The sequence below is a fragment of the Salvia hispanica genome, chromosome 2 (genome assembly GCF_023119035.1).
Source record: "Salvia hispanica cultivar TCC Black 2014 chromosome 2, UniMelb_Shisp_WGS_1.0, whole genome shotgun sequence".
NCBI lineage: Eukaryota > Viridiplantae > Streptophyta > Magnoliopsida > Lamiales > Lamiaceae > Salvia > Salvia hispanica.
The window spans coordinates 5,381,010-5,388,843 of NC_062966.1; positions in this window are offsets into that span (position 1 = coordinate 5,381,010).

The window sequence follows — 7,834 nt, forward strand, 5'->3', positions numbered from 1 at the left end:
TTCTAAAAATTTTGTGCTTGTAACAACTTAGAATGTTAATTACGGATTTCATATTTGTTTGTCAAGGAACTTGGTATGGTTCTATAGAAGAAATTCCCCAGTCGAAGCATCGATATTATGTACAACACATTTACAATAATTTTAAGAAACGCTTCATACGGGAGTCAATGAAAGAGAAGATCTGGGAGATATCCACATGCACGACTATCGAGGAATTTGAACAGCTTATGGAAGCGATGGATGTTTTGAGCCCACAAGCTCATCAATATCTGCTGAATGTGGCCTGAGAGAGAAATGGGTTATAGCATTCTACTCGTCGCTCGTACGATGTTACACACAAGTGGTGAGCTGTACTAAAAATATGTATTTTTAGTGCATTATTCTGCTCTTTTAATGTATTTGTCCTTTTCAATCACAGGTTAATAACATGTGCGAGACCTTCAACTCAAAAATAGTAGAAGCTCGAGAGAAGGCAATCATCACCATGCTAGTGGAGATTCATATGAAACAGATGGAAAGAATCTAAATTAGGGGTCAATGGATCAAGAACTACCACTACCCTGTCCGTACGTGGATTACAGAGACTCTAGATAAAGGTTCAGCGAAGGTAAGTGCTTGGAGAGCGGTATGGAATGAGAGCAATTCTACCAGGTATCAGGTCCTCCTGGCCAATATGTTGTGAACTTGCGTGACAAGACGTGCACTTGTAGGCTGTGGCAGATTCAAGGTATCTCATGCGTACATGCTTGTGCTTGTATTGTGAAGAATGGCCATTCTCTGACTTACTACATCTGCCGATATTTTTCACTGGATACTATGGTGAGCTTGTACAAGCACTTGTTGTATCCTATTAGTGGAATGCACAATTGTCCAAGGACCTCTGAAATTGGTTTCGAGCTTGAGCCACCAAGGAAAAAAGGCCAGCATAGATGGCCACACAAGAAAAGAAGAGAAGGCAATCAAGTTCAGGTTCATGTCGATGGAGTGGAATCACTGACACGTACAACTGTGATGAGGTGTTCGAGGTGTGGGTTAGACGGCCACAACAGGCATACTTGCAAAAATGACCCACATGTTCCCCTCCCTCAACAAGCTAACCAGCTTTCAACATCATCGAATCCGTCAACATCGAATCATCAAAGCAGATTAGAGGGTATAGATCTGCACAACATCCCTTGTTGTGCATTTTACCACAACCGGGGATCAAATCCATGTCCATTGTGCTATCTCCCATGACGTCTTTCCCAGGCCATTACCACAATCGGGATCAAATCCAAATCCACTGCACCGAGCCACTACTTACCTACCTACTGGGAGAGGATCTTTAGGAGAGCAAGGAGTACCATTCGTGTGGAGCGCTGATACGCTCGAATTTTTGCACGGTTTTAAGGTCATTATTTGGTCCGTTTTCAATGTCAAAGTTGCATTACATATCCATTATTTGCATATTTTATACATTTTGTTATTGTGACATGTTCTGTGAGAAATGTGCATATTTGAGCCTGATAAGGCTCGTTTCATGCATCGGTTTAGGGTTAAAATTTTGTGCATTTGGGGCGCTAATGTGCGTTTATGAGTTCAGGTGCGTAGTAAATCTGCTCGGACCCAGGAGTTGCTGTTACCTGACCTGGCAGATGCAAAAGAGATGAAATTGAAGTAAAAATCGGAAGTCGTCGTTCGGACCTGGGAGAATCAAAAGTTGGCGACAGGAGCAGAATGGAGCGAGAGCAAAATATTTTAAAGAGTCTTACTCAAGGGTAGGAGCGTAAAATCACCAGAGGGATACCCTAGGGGTCAGAGCCTCGCATATATAAGGAGCTCAACCTTGAAGAACAAGACAGAATGTGAACAGCCACTCCTACGCTTTCCTAGCTCTAGTTCTAGTTTCATACATCAAATTTTCATTTCGACTGCTGTGCACTTGGATATGGAGGATTTTGGCCACTGTGGTTCTCATCATCATCGTTATTTTGCTGTGTAACACCGCCTTGTGAAGGCGAAGAAACAATCTTTACTTGCTTTCGTTTAGAACTTGTTGGTTTTAAGTTTCGCAACTCTAGTTTCTTGCTTTGATCTACTTGATTCAGACCTATTTCTAGTTATTATGGAAGTTTATGTTGGCTTTTGTTGGATATCGCTGAGTTAATTTTTTTTTCTTGCTTTTAGCTTTCGTTCTTTGTTTATCGTTGGATGTTTGGAGATGAGATCTGTTGGTTTATTGTTGGAGGCTGGGGATTTGCATATGGAGATGTCTGGAGTTGTTGAATCATGGTGTATTTGAGTTGGAGTTTCGCGTATTTGGTGTTTGCTGTTTACGTTGTGCATAATTATGGCTGTTTACTTTCTGTTTCTGCATGCTTTAGGTCCAGTAGCGTAGATCTGTTAGTTTAGGCTTTAAATTCTCGTTTTAAGTCTAGATCTAAAGTTTGCTCTGTTTTCATGGTGTTTAAAACTCAGTTTTCTCTGCTATTCTCGTTTGATTCCCGAAGAAGATGAAGTTGTTGGTAGTTAGAACCAGATCTGCTTTATGTCAGTACTTTTCTGTATGTACTTTACTTTTTCTGCATATCCTCCAGACCCTGTCAGTACGATCCACTTTGTCTCTTTTACTTTTCTGCATGCTTTTCCAGACGCTGGTAGTTTAAGGAAACTTGTCTTGCTTTTTGTTTTATGCTTGTCTGTCCAAATTAGGAAAGCCTTTCTAGTTAAGTTTACTCCAGCTATTTTAGAACTTTAAAATATCTCAGTTTCTCTAAGTCATGTATGTTCCGTACGCTCTCAGTTCTTAGACCCAGTAGGTAGAGTTAAATTTTTCTATCTCTTAGACCAAGTAGTTTTAAGTTCTCGACCCACAAAAATTGCGTGGCAGTAGCCAACCCCTTTTCCCAAAACATCCTCAAATGCAGTTTCGTAACACCTTCTTCCTCGTGGGATCGATCCTTTACTTCCCTGTGCTAAATTGTAGTATAGTGGGTTGAGGTTTTTGAAGGAACATAGTGCACCCAACGACCCCTTTCTGATAAGTTTTATGATCTTCTAGCCTCTGAAGTCTAGTCGAATCCTCTGGACCTGTTAGATCGAGTGACACATATCACACCGCACCTGCACTGCACTCTAGAGTCCTGTCAAAATGGCGCCGTTGCCGGGGATAGCATGGTGTTATTTGTGTGTTTGTGAATGTTTTGGTGTAAATAGTTTATTTACTATATTTTCTTTTGTTTCTTTTTTCAGTTTATGAACAGGAGCTACCGGTTCGGACACTGGAACAACTCACCTGGTTGGAGGAGCGCCCAGACTAGTTGGCGGGTCAAGGAAGCGATATTCCCAGTTACCACCAGATCGGGGCTTACAACAGGGGATCCAGTTCACCTGAGTTCGGAGAGCGACGAGGGTCAACTTTGTCAGTTAAGAAGGAACCAAAGTCAACCTCAGCCAACGCAGGCGACGACGATCTGGATATCGGCTGGCTCACTGCCTATTTAGATGGCGAGCCAGCCCAGGCTATCATCTCTACCCAGCGCCAGACGGCGATTGACATCAAAACTAATGTGCTAGGTATTCTACCCAATTTCTCGGGTCGGAGGAATGAGTGTCCATATGAATTCCTCAATGAGTTTAGTAAGCTTTGCAGTATTCAGAAGAGGCCCAACGATGCAACAAAGGAGGATTACCGACTACGCGCGATCCCATTTGCACTGAAGGGAGAGGCTAACAAGTGGTTATTAAGGTTGCCTCCCGACTCGATCCATACGTGGAAGGACTTAAAGTTGGAATTTCTGGATTACTTTTTCCCTTCTAACAAAACAAATGCTCTTAAGAAGGAGATCCAGGAATGCAAGCAGGAGTATGATGAATCGTTGAGCCAATACTGGTCCAGATTTAAGGGGCTGCTCGATGCTTGCCCAAACCACCGGATGATGGAAGCCGAAACCTACTATCTATTCTATGAAGGGGCAAAACCTGAGTCCAAAGATCTGATGAATACCGCTAGTGGAGGAAATTTCACCAAGAGGAAGGTGAGCGAGGCCCGAGAGATACTGGGAAGATTAATTGATGCAAAAAAGGCATACGATTCACCTCGTACCATCCTAAGGAGGGGAAGTGCGGATGCAGTCACAGTGCAAAATGAAGAAAGGATGGATGCCCGAGTGGATGCAAGGATGGATGTTAGAATGGAGCAGCTGGAGAAGACTATTCTAACTGCCCTAGGGAAGAACGACTCACTGGCTCCAACGGATAAAGAAAAACAAGCACTGGGTCCAGAGGATGGTTACAATTATTGCGGATCTCAAGGAGGGATGGATTGTTCAGCCCATATAAATGCTGTAGGAAATTGGAACCAAAATAATCAAGCAATTGGAACTAGTGGAGAATCAAAGACGCTCCGTGGAGGGACAATCCATGCTTCAGGTGGTCCGAGGGGAATCATAACCCTCAACTCCAGATCACTAACTCAGAAGGAAACCAAGGGAACCAATCCAACTGGCCCGGAAGGAATCAAGAGGGACAGGGCAACTGGAATCAAGGAGCACAAGGTAATTGGAGTCAGGGAGGTCAAGGAAATCAACCCAGCTGGAACAATAGGAATCAAAATAACCAGGGAAGCTCATATGTACCCCCACACCAGAGGAACAACAACTATCAGGGACCAGGGAATCAGTACAACAATAACCAAGGAGGTCAAGGAAACTTTCGCCCGCCTCAAGGGGGTGGACCAAATCATAGTCAAGGGCCAAGTGGCAGTCAACCGAACTCCCGGACCCAGAGAAATCTGGACGATATGGTCCATGACTTAGTGAGTTCTCAACAGCACATGCAAAATAATTTGCTGGCAAACAATGACGTGGTCCCCAAGCTCCAGGATGCTCAGCAGGAACACAAGGCCGCGATGGATCTAATGTCGAAGTAATTATCTCAGATCGCAACGTCCTTGAGCGACATGCGAGGAAATGAAGAGAGGATTCCAGCCTCAGTAAAGCCACCAGAAAGGGCAAATATCAGCCAAGTTACCCTGAGATCCGGGAAAGCATATGAAGGACCCAAGATGAAGGTAAATGATGAAATGCCAGTGCCGATGAGCGAAGTTGTTATCCACCCGGTCCAGCAAAAAGAAGAAGTTAGAGCAGAGGATGATATCCAAGCCGGTGACTTGGGAGGATCGTTACCTCGGATGGCTGACCCATTTTTCTTAGACCCGGAGCCTGAGGTAGAAACTGAAAAAGAGAAAGGAGAGGCGGAAGAGCCCTCTAAGGAAGATCCGACCAACGCAACAAAGAGGATTAAACCTTTCCCCTACCGAGGGGATGCCAAGAAGAAAAAGGACAACCCCGTGGATTTCATGGAGATCTTTGGAAAGCTAGAGATCAATCTCCCGTTCCTGGAGGCTATGAAGCTGCCCCCGTTCAGCAAATTCATTAAGGAGTTCATTGCGGGCAAGGCAAAATCCGATGGAAAGATCGTGATCGGGGAGAATGTCAGTATAGAGAGGTGTGACCCAGGTATGTTTACCTTACCTATCACTATAGGAGGTGTCAGAGTCGAGCATGCTATGTGTGATCTAGGTGCATCTATTAATGTGTTACCGCTTTCCATATATAAAAAACTGGTAGGAGCAAGAATGACTGATACGAAAGTGGTGATCCAGTTAGCTGATAGATCATGCATTAGCCCTGAAGGAGTGTTAGAAAATGTGATAGTTAAAGTTCATGATTTTCTATACCCTGCCGATTTCCATGTGATTAAAATGAGTGACAACGAAACTGCTGAGTCTAGTGGCGTACTTTTAGGGAGACCGTTTTTGAGGACCGCTATGACTATAATTGAGGTGTTTTATGGCACCATCTGTTTAGATTATAATGGGGAGAAATTCACTTTTAGTATTGATGAAGCTATGAGGAAACCACTTGACGTGGAAAACCTCCATTTTGTTGATGTGATTAACCCCCTGGTCCAGGAGTTTCTTGAGACCGAACTATTGCAGGAACAGGCTGATACCTCGGAGATGACCGAATCCATGAGGAAAGAAGTTGCAGGATGGTGTGAAGCAGTTATTAAGCAAGGGCTATCTGATGAAGAAATCACAAAGGCAATAATGGATTTCTGTGGCAAGACAGGATCCCCTGGGTCCAAGGGATCAGTCCAACTGGCCAGTGTGGAAAAGTTGCCAGAGTTGGACGAGCTGGTCAAGAAAGGAATGGAGAAGAATCCGTTGCCACCTGAAGTACCCCCTCCAAAGAAAGAGTTGAAGAACCTTCCTCCGGGTCTGAAGTATGCCTACTTGGGCGAAGGCGAATCTCTGCCTGTCATAATCAACAGCCTTCTGACCCAGGAGCAGGAAGTCAAGCTATTGGAAGTGTTGGGGAGGAACCAGAAAGCAATAGGGTGGACTCTATCTGACCTAGTGGGGATCAGCCCCGATCTATGTATGCACCATATCCGTTTGGAAGAAGGAGCCAAGGCACACCGGGATCTCCAGAGGAAACTCAACCCCAACATGAGAGAGGAAGTCTTAAAGGAAGTATTGAAGCTGCTGGCCCTGGGAATCATATACTCCATTCCCGATAGTGAGTGGGTGAGTCCTGTCCACATGGTGCCGAAGAAATCAGGAATACAAGTAGTCAAGAATGACCGCAACGAGCTTGTGCCCACAAGGTTAGTCACGGGATGGAGAATGTGCATAGACTACCGGAAACTCAATGCGGCCACACGCAAGGATCATTTCCCGCTACCCTTCATCGACCAAATGCTGGAAAGGTTGGCGGGAAAGCAATACTTCTGCTTTCTAGATGGCTACAGTGGATACTTCCAAATATATGTCAATCCGGAGGATCAGGAGAAGACCACATTTACCTGCCCCTTTGGAACATACGCCTACCGGAGATTGCCTTTTGGTCTGTGCAACGCACCTGGGACATTTCAGCGATGCATGATGAGCATTTTCTCGGATCTACTGGAGGACTGCATCGAGATATTTATGGATGATTTCACCGTATATGGAGATTCTTTCGAGACTTGCCTGGGGCACCTAGATGTTGTTTTGGAGAGATGCAGGAAGAAGAACCTGGTGCTGAACTATGAGAAATGCCACTTTATGGTCAAGGAAGGGATAGTACTGGGACATATTGTATCTGAGAGGGGCATCGAGGTAGATCAAGCAAAAGTGGAGGTGATCTCTAAGCTTCCACACCCAACGAATCAGAAGGAGATTCGAGGATTCTTGGGGCATGCAGGGTTCTACCGAAGGTTCATTAAGGACTTCACAAAAATCGCCCAACCCCTGACAAGACTACTCCAGAATGAGGTGGAATTTGAGTTTTATGATAAGTGTAAAAAAGCCTTCCAGCTACTCAAGGATCGTCTGGTCACAGCTCCGATAATCCGCTCGCCCAACTGGGATTATCCCTTCGAGGTAATGTGCGATGCAAGTGACTTTGCAATAGGAGCAGTGTTGGGCCAGAGGATCGAAGGAAAAAGTTATGTCATATTTTATGCCTCAAAGACTCTCAACCAGGCCCAGAAGAACTACGACACCACCGAGAAGGAGATGTTGGCTGTGGTGTACTCATTTAAAAAATTCCGACCATATCTACTGGGGTCGAGGGCGATAGTGTTCACTGACCATGCAGCCATTAAATACCTCCTAGCCAAGAAGGAATCTAAGCCAAGGCTAATCCGATGGGTGCTGCTATTGCAAGAGTTCGACTGGGAAGTCAGAGATAAGAGAGGGACCGAGAATAGAGTGGCTGACCATTTAAGCAGGATTAACCAGGGAGAAGATGAGGAAGCCGTCCCTGATGCTTTTCCAGAGGAACACTTGTATTACTTAGGGGAATCC